This window comes from Nerophis lumbriciformis, linkage group LG17, assembly GCF_033978685.3.
Source record: "Nerophis lumbriciformis linkage group LG17, RoL_Nlum_v2.1, whole genome shotgun sequence".
Lineage (NCBI taxonomy): Eukaryota > Metazoa > Chordata > Actinopteri > Syngnathiformes > Syngnathidae > Nerophis > Nerophis lumbriciformis.
This window is the reverse complement of record NC_084564.2, coordinates 23581357-23596098: the sequence shown is the minus strand read 5'-3', so window position 1 is coordinate 23596098 and position 14742 is coordinate 23581357. Positions and strand designations below refer to the sequence as shown.

The following is a 14742-nucleotide window of genomic DNA, read 5'->3' as shown; positions in this document are numbered from 1 at the left end:
ATGTTGGAATTTAGTTTGCCAAATATGTAAACAGTCTTTTGAATTAGAGATGGAAAATAACTTGAGGTGGTTTATTGATATTCTCTACAAACTAAGCACACTAAGGAAAGTACATTATATATACACACATGAAGTGCACATACATGTATGAATCACGTTAAACAAAACAGTTTGGAATAAACTGAAAAAAGCAATACAATTATACAGAATCCCCCTTCAGTGTTTTACCAGGTTGGAGAAACAGAGGGAATCATAATAATCAAAAAGTATTACTATTGCAACAAAACATCATCAGTAGGGTAAAACTAATCCATGACGGTCTAAAGCCAGCACACGATCCCTATTAGTGGTTTAGTTTTACACTACCGATGATGTGTTGTTCCAATAGTTCAGCAAGCAATAGACTTAGTCCCTTTAAGATAGCTTGTGCTGAGTTGTCAACATATTCATCCATAATAAAATGTAAGAAGACAGTACCACTGTATGCAGATTAGCACCAAGCATATAGGGCAGTGGTTCTTAACCTTGTTGGAGGGACCGAACCCCACCAGTTTCATATGCGCATTCACCGAACCCTTCTTTAGTGAAAAATTAAAAAAAAAATTTTTTTTTCAAATTCAAGACAAAGTTATATGTTTTTGGTAACACTTTAGTATGGGGAACATATTCTAAGTAACAAAGACTTAATTTAGAGTTATTTGGACACTAGGGGAACATATTCTAAGTAACAAAGACTAAATTTAGAGCTATTTGGACACTAGGGGAACATATTCTAAGTAACAAAGACTTAATTTAGAGTTATTTGGACACTAGGGGAACATATTCTAAGTAACAAAGACTTAATTTAGAGTTATTTGGTTAGGGTTAGGGTCAGGGTTAGAGTTATAATAAGGCCATGCCGAATAAGGCATTAATAAGTACTTAATAATGACTAGTTAAGAGCCAATATGTTACTAATTTGCATGTTAACAAACAACTAATTAATGGTGAATATGTTCCCCATACTAAAGTGTTACCATGTTTTTTTTTACTGGTGCATAAAATGAACCGTGCATGAACATCACCTTGTTCAAACAACAAAACCAACACAGTGCATAAACTCACAACAAATTACACACTTGCAAATCAGTCAGCCCTTGCCGTATCCGTAATACGGCGATAAGGGAGAAGTTTGTATTTACACGATGAGTCGGGTGTGTCTTGACCTCCGCCGAACCCCTGACGCCGACTCACCGAACCCCTAGGGTTCGATCGAACCCAGTTTAAGAACCACTGATATAGGGTTTACAGACACCATGTTCAACATTTATATCTATTGAGAAGCACAGCAAGTTTTTGGGAGAAACTTTTTATGACAATTTCAAAAATCATAAAGATGTTAGAGTGGCAAATAAGCTTCCTACTTTCGACCTGCTTTAGACAAGTGACCTGTATATTTGCTTAGGCAAACATGCCCAGGCATGTGCACACAAAGACTGCTCGGATCATGATGTCCTTTAGCAACATGCTGGAGACCATCACCGGTGATCAAATAAAGCTGGTCACCACTGAAGGATGCCCAACACTCACAGATGATTTGCTCCTGCTCACAAGCGTAAACTATGTTACCAATGCTGCATTGTGTCACTATGAAAGATTTGAAAATAAAGTTTTATTGTTTTACTAGGTCTGAAGGACCCGGACAGAAGCAACTCAACTTTATAAGTTGCAAGGATGCAAACATTTTATGGCAAATGGAGGAAAATAAACATATGTTGGGCCCTCTAAGCCAAACTAATAGAACAAAAATCATGAATGACAATAAAACTTCACAAATCTGTGTCTTTTAAAAGAAAAACAATGTAGATGTTTAAATTTGGGTAAGACTTTCTCTCTTTAGGGTATACCTTCAAGACTCTGCCCACACCTTACTAGAGGGTTACGTTTCAGCCACACTAATCTATCGTTTAGGGTTACCCTCCCCGGACAATTTTTTACACGGGTAAATGTGCCGTGTATTTCTTGAATCTCCGGCTCTTGGCTTTGTATGGACTCATTGATTGTTTACAAACTGAGTTCGGAGAGGAAGTGACGTCAGGAAGAACGCGCCACAGCTAGCTTCATAACAACCAGAGCTAACCACTGGAAAGATGGCGGCGAGTCATCCAGACATGCCCGTGTTTCTCATTCTTCAAAATGTACAGACGCTTGTGGAAATCACACATGAATACCTTAAGTGAAGGAAACTCGCGATTGCAGCCATTTCGGATACTACACATCTCAGACGGCAAGAGAACTTTTGAATGTCCGGTTCAGCTGTGATTCTACTTGCCGAAAAACTTTGTCCCTTCCTCCCGTGGATGTGATAAAAAAAAGGTAGCATGTGCTTTGTATTACCTGGCCGTCGAGTGAAGACTACGGAAAACATCAAATGCATTTGGACTGGCAAAGCAGACCGTATCAGTTATCGTCCGCCATGTATGTCGCAGACTCAACGTCTAGGTCCAGAGTAAATAAAGTCACCAAAAATAATGGACAATGAAGGTGAAGGTAAAAGAGTGAGGCGTGTCGTGACCAGATATCTAGATCCCTAGTTGATTGTTGTAAAATATTCTTTATCACATTGTATACTTTTACATGTCCATTAAAGATTTGATTAATTTATGATGGCTCAGGTGTGATTCACTACAATAGGGCCCCACAGCACACTGGATTCCAGGTAATTGAAATACCACAACTGGATATTTTTCAGATAAGTTACATTTAATTTAAGAACTTGCACACAAAGCAACACTGGAGGTGACTATGTCGTGCGCATTTTCCGTGCATGCGTACTAGGTCGCGTTACGCCGGCGGACAGACGGGGGTTGGGTTGAGGGGTTCTTAAACGACCATTGTGTGTGTGTGGACAAGGATAAGTTTAGGTTGGATTTACCCTGTGTGGAAGGGGCCTTTTAGAGTTAGGGCCCTGAGGCCGGTCAACTGGTGTGCTTGTCCAATATACATACCACGTCTCAGTGCAAAGACAGAGAGAGGCAAATGCTCGTCTATGACTGTAAATTAGGAGAATAAGCAGAAAAAGAACGGAATAGGCAGGAAAGAGTGAAAGGCACTTTAGAGGGAAGACGCAGAAGGTGGGAAGTCAGCACACACGGAGAGGATGGGGGTCTGGAGAAGAATGGTTTTGAGAGGAAGTGTAGAGGGGTCAGTGGCCGGGGCCATGTGAGCAGCACTCTGGAATCCCCTCAGGAAAGAAGGGGCAGGGCGTGGTAAAGCCTGGATGAGTTAAGGGTCAAAGTCTAACACTGAAAACATCACTCTATCTCTGTAAATGACTTTTGTGGCGCCCCCTACGGACTGTGCTCAAAACGCTTTAGAAGATATACGTAATACAGATAACCTCGAATTTGTAATATCATGAGACAAATAGTCCAAACACATTAATTGAAAAAGTAAACAAAACACAATAAATGGGCAAAAAATATTTAAAAACTTACGATATATATTTGGGAAAAAGGTTCGGCTACAATAGACTTTAATAGAAGGCCATTTTAAAATTATGGCTGTATATATGTAACGGTTAAAGTGTTTGAACTGAAGTTATGCTGAATTAGCACGGCCACAATGCTGCTAAACCGAACTAAAACTATTATGAAGGACACGTTGACTCACAGCTGAGTAAAAGTTTAGCACAGACAAAATGTGATGATATCCATGAGGTAATTCAGTCCATCGAAGTAGAAGAAGCACCACAGCTGCAGAGCACAACTACCATGGTGATGATCAGCTGCTGAAGTGACCTGTCGCCATGACGATGTGTGCCCGCTAGTCGTTGGGGCCCTAAACGACCGCATAGTGTTTATGCCAAGAGCCGGCCCTGGGTAGAATAGTTTACAAACACATACATATTGGGATGGGAACCTTTAAGGTTTGAACCGATACGGTAGCCTGGGAAATAATACCTGGAAGTCAATGATACCTAATTTTGCTACTTAAGTGTGTGTTAATGTCTTAATAAATGTTAATTGTTTGATAATAACATCTAAAAATATATATATTTAACATTTAACGCTGAGGTGACACTGATATCTATGTTGTCCAGTAGTTATGTCTTGTTTTCTTACTCTACACTTCTAAATCTATTTTTTAGAATTAATAGTAGACTTTGCATGGTGTTGCAATTCGGAGATGTTGGATGTCAGTAGTGTATAGGAAAATGGTCTGTACTTATATAGCGCTTTACTATACCTGGAATGATACTCAAAGCGCTTTACATCATACATCGCATTTATGAAATAGTTTCAGCCATGAAGTTGTCTTTTTCAAGCCCTACTAAGTGTTTATAATGTTAATATTTTAATTACTACAAATTACCTGTTTGATTCTAATGTGCATCTCAGTTGTAATTATGATTAACAAAATTGGAATTGTTTGTCATTGCCATGAAAAATTGTTAAACGGTAGCCTGTATATGGCATATCCAATATGTAAATTAGCATCAAGTTATCACATTTTTAAAAGTCTCCACTTACTGTACTTTTAAGCGCTTTCTATCAGGCGGACATGTGTAGTGGTTGTGTACTCACTCGTTTGATTGCATTGTGTTTTGCCCTACTGTTCGCGCTCAGGACTCGAACCCAGGTCGCTGGCGTGAGAAGCAAACATGTCCGGGCTATCAACATGATAGCCTGAACTACTCTTGAAATTGTCAGGGAGTGAGGTTTACGAATGTACACATGGCACAGCCATACTGGCCAGCCTCCACTACACTCACCCCTCTAAACCCAACTCTCATCCGGGTCACGGCACCAATGTAGCGATTGTGTACTCACTGTTCGGCTGCGTTGTTTTTCCCTATTGCTGCGCCCGGGGCACAAACCCAGGTTGACGACATGAAAAGCGAGCGTGCTGACTATTGTGCTAAAAGCCCGGGCTATCAACTCGACAGCCAGCACTACTCTTGTAGTTGTCAGAAATGTGTATCAACCTACAAATGACACAGCCATACTTGCTGTCCTCCGTTACGCTTGTTTTGTTAGCATGAAAAATTGCCAAATTTCCTAGAGGCAGTCCGACTGAGTCCACATTGATTGCTTAAGTGCTTGTTTCCCCGCATAATGCTTGAGCCAGTGCTGAGTCTGCATGTAACAAAGATAAAGAAACATGGTTAGATTTTTATTTTATTTAATTAATATCTAATTTGGTTGGTGTCTATAAAAGTACTCCCTACATACATAAAACATACAGCTATGTAAAAAGGTTTGGACACTATTTAACCTAATAGTGTAAAAATCAGGACCATTATTTTTATTTCCTGAGCACATTCTTCTTACCAATTCAAATAGTCAAAACATGCATGTAACAAGAATACCACATTCTAGGTCACTCCCAGTCGAAAGGACAAGAGAGGCCAAGACTGGAAGAAAGTCAGCAGGGCGTGACGTTCACGAAAACATGAGGCTGTGTTCACAGTCCATAAGGAGGAATGTTGTTGGGGTTGTTGTATTTCTCTTATTACACAGCTAACAAGAGTTAGGAGGAAAATATTGAGAAAATCAAGTAACGTTGAAAGAAAAATGATCACTCCAACCTATTCAGTGCAAAAGCAATGACGGACTTTAAATCCAAGACGATTATTCAAGGAAACTAATTAATGTTAACTACTCAAGCAAAACATTGGTAGATTTTGTGAATACTGCGTTCCGATTAATCCCTCATATATCCCTTGGATGCTCCTCCAAATAAATAATTTCCATAATGACAAAAGCAGTTGATATTCTTGCTGATTGCACACTTATTTTGTAATGAAAGGTGCTCGCCCTCACCAGCCTTCTGCCTGGGAATTGACAGGATCATGAAATAGTCATGAAGCAGTGCGACACTGATGATGGCAGGGGGGACACTCTTCCTAGCACTGTCATTTGCTGCTTTCCCTCACTCCTGCATGATGCAAGAACTTCTGCCCACCTCACACTCATTGTTTTTCTGCCTCATGTGCTACCCACCCAAATCCATCCTATAATAATAATATCTTCAACTTATAAATTTCATATCCCCATCTGTCAGACTTGTTTTTCCAGTCATCACCCTATGGCGCACTCTTTCCCCCCACTGTCCCAGGGGATGTGTTGAGGGCAGGCAATAGACGCTTTTTCATATAGCATGGGTGCCCAAAGTGGGGCCAGCGGGCCAAATTTGGACCGTTGTGTCATTTCGTTTGGCCCGCCAAATTTAATACACATTCGTACTGACCTATTTCAGGCTGCACAATCATTAATGGTATGTCTGCAAGAATACACTGTACAAAAGTCAGAAGATTTTACTGTTAAAAACCTGGCAGCTTAGTCGCCGGAAATGTACCTTAAAATCATCAGTGGTACCATTTTTCCCTTACAGCAATGCACGGTAAAAACAGAACATAGAAACGTAGGAATGGTAAAAAAGCAGCAGCTCGGTTGCCAGAATTTTGCGGCTAATGTAAAATGGGTATTGTTTTTCAATGTCAAGTAACGCACTGTAAAAAATGACCGCAGATTTTTCAATAAAAAAAACAAAAAAACGGCAGCTTCGTCAGCAAAATTTTACCCTAAAAAAATAGGGGTACGGTTTTTCATTTTACAGTAATGCACTGTAAAACAAAACGGCCATATATTTTACGGTAAAAAACTGGCAGCTCAGACACCAGAATTTTTACATAAAACAACATTGGTACAGTTTTTCAATTTACAGTAATCAGGTGTAAACAGTTTATTTTATGGTAAAATTCTGGTGACTGAGCTGCCATTTTTTTTGCCCTAATATCTAAAGGTATTTTTTTTACAAGCTAACTCGTTGCGTTTTAATTTGAGACCCTTGCTTTAGGGTATATTTGTGACTTTTTGACACTCAATAGAGAAGGATAATCTTGGTCACCATGCTTCGCCCACCTCCTATACTGAAAACCTAAACGCTTTGAAATTTAGCCTCCTCCATATGTCTAATAATCTGTCTGGGTAAAGTTTGAAAGTCTTCACAACACCTGGAAATCAATCAATCAGTCAATCAATCAATGAAAGATTATTTATATAGCCCTAAATCACAAGTGTCTCAAACGACATCCTCGGCTCAGATCTCACATCAGGGCAAGAAAAAACTCAACCCAATGGGATTACAATGAAATAGCAAACATCTGCAGAAAATGACCTTTTTAATATTTTGAGGTTAAAAATGTACATAAAATATGCAGAGTTGCATGCTAACTGTTTTAGCTACTACCTTATAATTAATTATTGCCGATATGAGGCTAAATTCCTCACTCGTGGTGCTGTTGCATGGTAAAAATTGCTGTTTGTCCTATGGAGCCAATGGCACATTTTCACTTTGGCCCTTGGACGCAAAACGTTTGGGTACCCTTGGCATAGAGACACTGCTTGTACTGTTATTATACTTCCTGGTTTACTTCTGCCCTTACTTTAAAAAAATATTCAATGAAATATAAACTCTGAAAAATGTGTTTTAGAATGTCACAGCTCACGTTCAATAAACCACATCTGTCTGGTGCCGGCATCACTCATGCATAGGGATGGGAATTTATAAGATTTTTCCGGTTCCGATTCCACTTTCCATTCTGCTTAACAATTTGGTTCTTTATTGAGTCTCTTATCGATTCTTATTTGGAAAAAACCCCCACAAATAGGTGGATTATCATCAATTTTGTTTAGTTTAGAGGTACAATTACCTTACAAATGTCTTAAGAGGCACATAGCATAGACATTTTATTTATTTATTTATTTTTTTTAATATTCTTTCGGACAAATTTACATAATAAAACATAATAACAAAATAATATAACATTTAGTAACATTTTTTAAACTTTTTAAGAATCTTTGTCATCTCCCTGGAAAATATACTCGTGAAACTAAAACAAATGTAATATTGTGCAAATGTTTTTTTTTAGATTTACAAGGTGAAACTGATATATGACAAACTCATAACATGCAACACAAAATATTTCAAACCTTCTTTTGATACATTGTTGATGTTTATTGCTTACAGTTTATGAAAACCTTGAGTTAAAAATCTCAGAAAATGTCGGGTTTTCCAAAAATATAAGCTATGATCATCAAAATTACAATAAATAAATGCTTGACATGTCTCACTTTGAATGTAATGAAATTGTAATATCACATATTAGTTTCACATTTGAAGATGAATTGCTGACATGAATGGACTTTTCCACCTGATGGAGTGAAAATGTACACTTGAATATTCACCTAGCGAAGGAGCATCTAGTGTAGCAAACGGGTGCAAGCTTTTGACCACAAACTTAGTCACTGCTTGGTGACATTTGTCTATCCTGCCCTGTGTGTACGCTTTCTCTCAGCTAAAGTTTTTTTTTTTTTTTTTTTTTAAACTACACAATCTGGGTCATTGCTTGCCGTTTGTCAAACCACTGGTGAGAAGCACTGATGTATGCATGCAATCAAAGAATACAAATAATAGTTTACTATTTGAAAGTGTTGTTTGTAAATGTTAACTTAAAATAAAAGTCTTATAGTACTCAGTACACCACTGATACTTTGTTCACTGCAGAATGAAGTTTATAATGACAAGCAAATGTTCACCCTAACATCATGACAAGCAAAAAAAAAAAAACCTTTGAGAAAAAAAAAAAAAAAAGTTGTTCTCTTTGCCCCCACAAATGTACCAAAAAAATCATCAAAACTGTGGCCCTAAAACCAAGGTACAAACCGTAGTGTGGGTTACCTGTACCATTGCAACTCCAATAAACTCAATCATATATATGAACAAAATGATAGTTGTCTGCTGGTATCATATATTACATCGATCAAACATGGCGAAAATGTATGTCACAAGATACATCAGTAGTAAACAGTGGGGATGCAACGATACTCGGTATAATCCTGCACGGGACATCCCGCTTTTAATAATAATTTAAAAAAAAACAATTGTGATATTAATCGATGATATGGAAAAATTAACCGTGATCATATTTGTTTGACGCTTCTGAGGTCATACAATTTGAAATGTGATTTTTAGGGGAACAAAAATCACTTTTGAAGTCACACAAAAACCTCAGAATTCGTCAGCATATTATCGCACAAGAAGTCAGCTAAGCCAGCATGAAAGATTGTCATTTTGCATTTTCTTTGGCCTATTCCAAAAAGAGCAGCTTTTAACAACGAAGGAACCAAATATATTTACAGGAGGTTGAGGGGAACTACTGTCACTTGTTATTAAATCTGTGCCATTGGTGCAAATGCTCTAAGCATCTTACATTTTCAATTCTTGTTTACACTTTTCTAATAAATAAAAGGTAAAACATAACCTTATTAAACTTTTACAATAAAATGTAGTGGTTTATGTATTTTTTTCACAACTGGTAAAGGGGTTATATATCCGGTAATGTATTGTCGGATGAACTGTATGTACTGTATGTAAAACGCTGTGTCTTGATGTCTAAGACAAATTTCTCCTCGGAGACAATAAAGCTAATTATTATTATTATCCATCCATCCATCCATTTTCTACCGCTTATTCCCTTCGGGGTCGCGGGGGGCGCTGGAGCCTATCTTAGCTGCAATCGGGCGGAAGGCGGTTTACACCCTGGACAAGTCTCCACCTCATCGCAGTATTATTATTATTATTATTATTATATCCATCTATTTTCTACTGCTTATCATGATTTTTTTCTACATTTAAAACACTTCCTTGTGGTCTACATAGCATGTAATGGTGGTTCTTTGGTCCACATTTTGCATAGTTTTTGTTTTACAGACCATCTTCAAGCCGCTTTCTGACCGTCTCTTTAGAATGCGCCGCTTTGTGGGCGGACTTATTTTTGTGCAGAAGTCCTCCACCAGACCAAGCCCCCTTCGGCTGAGTCTTCTCCCATCACCTTGTTGTAGTTTTTAGTGCTTCCATATCGAGTCTACTGACAGATATAAGAAAAAGGCCTCATATTTGATCCTTACAGTAAACAACATGCATACATGTGTAGTCTAATGCTGTTGATTTAATATGTTTGGTACTGTAGTTTGCAGTGGTGTACGACTGGCAGTGTCAAAACCTTTTTCTTTTCATGTACTGTATATTCCACGCCCACATACAAAAACATGTCAACATAGAGATGAAGAAGCCAACACACATCCATGTTCTGATCCACAAGTGTTGTGAGTAGGATTACGGACACTTTGTGGATTAACTGTAGCTATTTGCATTACTTTTCCATTTGCAGGTTCTCAAACACTGCTCTCTGTCCCTAAGCATTATCCGATTGCACAGTAAAAGAGCCACGGGAATACAGGCTGCGGTCACGGGTAAGAAAATCCCCTCAAGTCTGCCGTACCACAGAGCACATATGGACATGAAGCACATTACTGACAGTCCTGTATTTGTTACAGAACATATAGTTTGTTGGTTATCGGACGTTTTCTACTTATATTCCGCCCTCGCTCACTTCCACCTCTTCCGTCCGCCCGCCTGGCAATGCGGCGATAGGGGGTCAGACGCCGATAGACCTCCTGAGGAGAACGGCAGACGGACAGACAGAGGGAGGAAGGATGCAGGATGAGGGTACAAAAAGGATAAGCGGGACAAAGACTGTAAACAAACACACACACACACAACTAAGAATGCAGGAAAAAGACAGGAGGTAAGAGGGCAGAGGCGACCATGTTCACAGCAGAGGAGAGTGCAAGGTTGTAAGTAAGATAAAGAGGGCTTCTGGAAATAATGAACATCCTATTTGGAGAAGGGTAGGGATAAGAGGGGGCAGAAAAAGTGTGTGATACAGTGGTTTAACCTCTTCTACTACAGCTGATAGCACAGCTAAATATAATGTGCCGCTAGACTATGACAGCTGGAAACTACTGTCTTATAAATCCTCTCAGCTTAGCACAATCTTCTAAAAAGGACTGACAGGGTGTCTACTACGACTACTACCGGTACTATGACTACTACTACTACAGCAAAGGCTGTTCTAAAAACACAGAGGCTCCAGTGTTTTAAAATATTTTAATAGTATGTCCGAGGTCAGGTGTCCTCAAATCCGGCCCACAAATGTTTTACAGAAAACTGCTCTTTATTGGAGGTTATACTGTGTCTGGATGATTCAATGTAAATGATGAAAAAATGGGATCAGGGTTTAAATTAAATCTAAGTCAAGGTGAATGCTAACATGTATACATATACACAATACACATACTATACAATACTATATATATATATATATATATATATATATATATATATATATATATATATATACAGTATACACACACACACACAAAAAATAATATATGTATTTATTTTATTAATTTATTTTTGTACATATAGTATTATTATTGTTTGTATATATTATTGTTTATATGTAACAATACGAAGGTCCTGAGTAGTCTTGGGTTCAATCCCGGGCTCGGGATCTTTCTGTGTGGAGTTTGCATGTTCTCCCCGTGACTGCGTGGGTTCCCTCCGGGTACTCCGGCTTCCTCCCACTTCCAAAGACATGCACCTGGGGATAAGTTGATTGGCAACACTAAATTGGCCCTAGTGTGTGGATGTGAGTGTGCATGTTGTCTGTCTATCTGTGTTGGCCCTGCGATGAGGTGGCGACTTGTCCAGGGTGTACCCCGCCTTCCGCCCGATTGTAGCTGAGATAGGCTCCAGCGCCCCCCGCGACCCCAAAAGGGAATAAGCGGTAGAAAATGGATGGATGGATGGATGTATCGTATGCATATATAAACAAACAAAAAAAAAACATGTTCTTGAAGTTGACCCCTGTTCAATAAATGACACTAGCAACACCAAAACTTTGATGTTTCATCGAGAATATAAAACATTACGCACGGCGCTCAACAATCTGTCAAAATGTATTCCGACTTTGGTAAGCTGCAAAGTCGCACTGCTTGATGGAACGCGGAGCATTACAACTACCGTTGTCACATGTACTGTGCTTCAACATATGGGTATTCTTGTGGTATGTGTATAAGGACCCCAAAATGGCACCTATTAGGAGACATTATCTGGCGCAATATTATGCAAAACCAACTTTTCTTACCTATTGGTACCGGATGATGTGTATTTGGGATCTGCATAAGTCCCAAAATTGTGTGCGCGTCCGCCATTGTAGTCCTCACCGTAGTCAATAAACTCCTATTTTTCATTTATCTTTTTGTTGTGGGGCATTTATCCTCCGCTGTTGCCATTTCTATTATAAAGTAGTGTACAGTTCTAACTTAAAGCTGTCAGTAGACTCGCTATGGAAGCGCTAAAAAATACCGATACAAGAAAAATGAAGGGGAGAAGACGCTGTCGAAGTGGAGTCATGTAAATAACACAGCCCACAAAACAGCGCATGTTGAAGAGCTAGTCAGAAAGCGACTTGAAGATGGTCTGCAAAACATAATCTATGCAACATTTTGACCAAAGAACCACAATTGCATGTTATGTAGACCACAAGGAAATGTTTAAAATGTAGACAAAAAATCATAACATGACCCCGTTAATGCGCCTTATAATAAGGCGCGCAGTATGGTCCAGAAAATACGGTATTCTGATTAAATAGATTACCGTATTTTCCGCACTATAAGGCGCACCTAAAAACCACAAATTTTCTCAAAAGCTGACAGTGCGCCTTATAACCCGGTGCGCTTTATATATGGATAAATATTAAGATTCATTTTCATAAAGTTTCGGTCTCGTAACTACGGTAAACAGCCGCCATCTTTTTTCCCGGTAGAACAGGAAGCGCTTCTTCTTCTACGCAAGCAACCGCCAAGGTAAGCACCCGCCCCCATAGAACAGGAAGCGCTTCTTCTTCTACTGTAAGCAACCACCCGCCCGCGTAGAAGAAGAAAAAGCGTGCGGATATTACCGTACGTTTCATTTCCTTTGTGTGTTTACATCTGTAAAGACCACAAAATGGCTCCTACTAAACGACAGGGATCCGGTTCATGAAAAGACGCAATCTCTCCATCCGCACACGGATTACTATTTCACAGCAACTGATATTCCTGTGAACCGCACTGTGGATACAACGGGAGCACGTACGGTGAATATTCGCACCACAGGGAATGAGAAGTCATCCTTCACTGTGGTTCTAGCTTGCCATGCTAATGGCCAGAAACTTCCACCCATGGTGATATTCAAAAGGAAGACCTTGCCAAAAGAGACCTTTCCAGCCGGCGTCATCATAAAAGCTAACTCGAAGGGATGGATGAAGAAAAGATGAGCGAGTGGTTAAGGTAAGTTTAAGTTTACGCGAAGAGGCCGGGTGGCTTTTTTCACGCAGCTTCGTCCATGTTGATATACGATTCCATGCGCGCCCACATCACGCTGGTTTTAATATATTATTAAAGTTTGACTGACCTATTTGACTGTTTTTTTGACATTCCTTTAGCGCAGTTAGATGCGGCTTACAACACGGGGCGGCTTATAGGTGGACAAAGTTTTGAAATATGCCGTTCATTGAAGGCGCGGCTTATAACCCAGGGCGCCTTATGGTGCGGAAAATACGGTAATCATTTGATAGCACGAATACATTTGTAATATAATTATATTTATATTATATTTATTTTTTCATTTTTATTTTTTACAACATTGGCCCTTTCTATGTCGACTCAGAAAAATTCTGGCCTTTGGAAAGATGTACTTGAGAACGTAAATGAAGAGCTTTTAAAGGCTTTTAAAGAACCTGGGCTACAGGTTTGACAACATTAAACAAACTAGTGCATACAAGATGAGTTATAACGGTGTTTTCATCCAGGAAAAATTTACATTTGTCGGCCTTTCCACTCCATCCATCCATCCATCCATTTTCTACCGCTTGTCCCTTTCGGAGTTGCGGGGGGTGCTGGAGCCTACCTCAGCTGCATTTGGGCGGTAGGCGGGGTACACCCTGGACAAGTCGCCAGCTCATCGCAGGCCTTTCCACTCATGACCCTATTTTATTAAGTACCCCCAACATTTATGTCTTGTGCACTCTGGTGAGATAAGCAGGAATTTGATCGCAGCTTGACATTTTCTCACCATTAAAACAATTGTATGTGCACATCTGGCAAGCATCCAGTGGAGATGTTTCATCCTCCCGGTGTAACCTGAGGCCTGTGTACATAAACAGCTCTAACGGCAGCAAACACGTGTATGCAAATATGTAGGACAAACAATGCAGCAGAGGGTATAAAGTGCGAGAGATACCAAGCGCATACACAATGCTATCATAGAATGACAACTTATTTTAGTCCAAAGGTGTTTGGGAGGCTTCACTTGAATGAGCCACGACAATAATGTGATTGTGTGTGTTTGCATAACTACGAGAAGTTCATTTAGTGGCTGCAGCTCACAACATACTTATTTAATAACAAGTACAATAGTACTATAACTTACAAAAACATTGCATTTCATGACCATTTGTAGCTCAAATAAGCCCTGCCAATTGAAATTAATTGACATGTTTAGTCCGTGCTTGGTCCTCCCAAAACACCACATTTTTAACATTCAACCTTCCTTTTAAAAAGAAAAAGAAACTTTTCGAAAATAAATACTGTTTGAAAAAACATTACAATACCATGTATTACAAACAACTACAGTAGTTTTATGAATTAATGGTACAATAGTGTTCAGTATTAACCTTGGAGAGCAGAATTTTGTGAGTGTCTCCTATGTACTGCTTGAACTACGAAATCACGGTTTTATGTTCCATACAAAAGTATTTGAGTGACGGGACGGAAATGTCAGAGTTGACAATAACCCATATGCACAGTA

General features: G+C 39.2%; 1 protein-coding gene across 1 annotated transcript in view; it reads right to left on the bottom strand.

Moving 5' to 3' along the window:
• Positions 1 to 14742, bottom strand: part of arhgap35a (Rho GTPase activating protein 35a) — a 118351-nt gene that overhangs the window by 46043 nt on the left and 57566 nt on the right. The gene's annotated exons all lie outside the window — the stretch shown is intronic.